Below are 2,851 nucleotides of genomic sequence, written 5' to 3' on the forward strand. Positions count from 1 at the left end.
CCATGGAATATTATGCAGCCTTAAAGAAAGATGGAGACTTTACCTCCTTCATGTTTACATGGATGGACCTGGAACATATTCTTCTTAGTGAAGTATCTCAATAATGGAAGAAAAAGTATCCAATGTACTCAGCCCTACTGTGAAACTAATTTATAGCTTTCATACGAAAGCTATAACCCAATTATAGCCCAAGAATATGGGGAAAGGGCAGAGGAATGGGAGGGGAGGGGGGAGGATGGATGGAGGAAGGGTGAGTGGTAGGACCATGCCTATGGTGCATCTTACAAGGATACATGTGAAACTTTCTAAATGTAGAATATAAATGTCTTAACACAATAACGAAGATAATGTCATGAAGACTATGTTAACCAGTTTGATGAAAATATTTCAAATTGTATATAAAAGAAGCACACTGTACCCCAAGACTACATTAATGTACACAGCTATGATTTCATAAGAAAAAAAAGTTTTACAATATATTGTTGTCATTAACTAGTCTTTTACTATTAAACTTAAATGGCCAATTGTAACAGTTCTGAGACCATTCTTCCACCACTGACTGAGACTGGGGTGGCAGGTCTTAGGGATAATATTCATTTAGGCCTTTGAGCTTTCTGGGCAGACTTGGTGACCTTGCTAGCCCCAGCAACCTTCTTGTTCACTACTTTGATGAGACCCATGGCAATGTCTGTCTCATGTCACGAACAGCAAAACGACCCAGATGAGACTAGTCTGAGAAGCTCTCAATGCACATGGGCTTGCCAGGAACCATGCCCATGATGGCAGCATCACCAGATTTCAAGAATTTAGGGCCATCCTCCAGCTTCTTATCAGAGCAGTGATTAATCTTTTCCTTCAGCTCAGCATACTTGCAGGTAATGGGAGCTGTGTGACAATCCAGCACAAAAGCATAGCCAGCACTAATTGTCTTGGATAGTTCAGAATAATCACTTGAGCAGTGAAGCTGGCTGCTTCTATCGAAAGGTCATTTTTGCTGTCACCAGCAACATTGCCAACACGAACATCTTTGACAGATACATTCTTGATGTGTCCCCTGGAAGAGCTTTGCCTGAAGAGTCATGGTGCATGTCAACAGACTTTACTTCAGTTGTAACATTGACTGGAGCAAAGGTAACCACCATGCGGGGTTGGAAACACCAATCTCCACTCAGCCCACAAGGGGAAAGTTCCAAGTACCACCAATTTTGTAGGCATCTTGGAGATGCAAGGGCTTGCCAGTTGGACAGGTTGGTGGAGGGATACAATCCAGAACTTTAAGCAGCATGGTTCCATTGGCATTGTCATCCTTCCATGTGACTTTCCATCCCTTGAACCAAGGCATGTTAGCACTTGGCTCCAGTATCTTGTCACCATTCCAACCAGAATTTGGCACACATGCTACAGTGTTGGGATTGTAGCCAATTTCTTAATGTAAATGCTGACTTCTTTAACAATTTCCTTATATTTCTTCTGGTTGCAGGATAGCTCAGTAGAATCCATTTTGTCACCACCAACAATTATTTGGGTCACACCCAGTGTGTAAGGCAGCAGGGCATGCTCATGGGTCTGCCCGTTCTTTGAGATACCAGCTTCAAATTCACCAGCACCAATAGCAACAATCAGGGCAGCACAGTCAGCCTGAGATGGGCCTGTAATCATGCTTTTGATAATGTCTCTGTGTCCTGGGGCATCAATAATAGTCATATAATATTTACTGGTCTCAAATTTCCACAGGGAAGTATCCATGGTGATACCACAGTCATGCTTAGCTTTCAGTTTAATCCAAGACCCAGACATCCCTGAAAGAGCCCTTTCCCATCTCAGCAGCCTCCTTCTCAAGTTTTTCAATGGTAGATCAGATGGTCAGCAGAGTTGGACTTGTCTTATGATAACTTGTCTACGTGTCTAACGACTACAGTGTTGATATGAGTCTTTTCCTTTCCCATTTTGGATTTTATGAGTGGTTTTCATAACACCTGTGTTCTGGTGGCAAACAGAGATATCTGTTGTGAAAAAGGATAAGTTAGACTTTACTAAAAATAAAAACTTTTCTGTAAAAGACACTGTGAAAGACAATGAAAAAAGATGAGCCACAGACTGTGAGAAAATATTTGCCAAACACATATATGGTAAAGGGCTTGTATCTATAATATACAAAGTTCTTTAAATTTCAACACTAAGAAAATAAACAATCCAATTTACAAATCAGCAAAAAGTCTGAACAGATATTTCACCAAAGACATACAGATGACAAATAAGTATATGAAGATGCTCAACATCGTACGTCATTGGTGAATCACACATTAAAATAACAATGAGAATGCTGCTATATCTATGTGAGAAAGGCAAAAATCCCAAACACGGTAACATCAAATACTGGCAAGGAGAGCAGCATTGGGAACGCTCATTCATGCTGGTGAGAATACAAAATGATATGGGCACTTTGGAAGACAGCTCGACAATTTTTTCAATGCTAAATGTAATCTTAGCATAAGACCCAGAGATTGCACTTCTGGGTATTTACCCAGATGAATTGAAAATTTGTGTCCACACAAAAATCTGCACATGAAAATTTATAGCAACTTTATTCATAATTGCCCCAAACTGAAAGCCACCCAGATGTCCCACAATAGGTGAATAGAACTAACCATAGTACATTCATATCCTGGTATCCTATTCAGTGGTTAAAAAAGGGAATGAGTTAGCAACCCATGAAAAAGACACAGAATACACATTGCTAAGTGAAGGGAGCAAGTCTGAAAATGCTACATACTATGTGATTTCAATTATGTAACACTCTGCAAAACTATAGAGATGATAAACTAGCAGTGGTTGCCTGAACCTTACCCCT

General features: G+C 40.2%; 1 pseudogene; it reads right to left on the reverse strand.

Moving 5' to 3' along the window:
* Positions 1-593: 593 nt before the first annotated feature.
* On the reverse strand, positions 594-1,946 carry LOC100949183 (annotated as a pseudogene).
* Positions 1,947-2,851: the final 905 nt, after the last annotated feature.

The sequence above is a fragment of the Otolemur garnettii genome, unplaced genomic scaffold (assembly GCF_000181295.1).
Source record: "Otolemur garnettii isolate 467f Iridium unplaced genomic scaffold, OtoGar3 scaffold00005, whole genome shotgun sequence".
Lineage (NCBI taxonomy): Eukaryota > Metazoa > Chordata > Mammalia > Primates > Galagidae > Otolemur > Otolemur garnettii.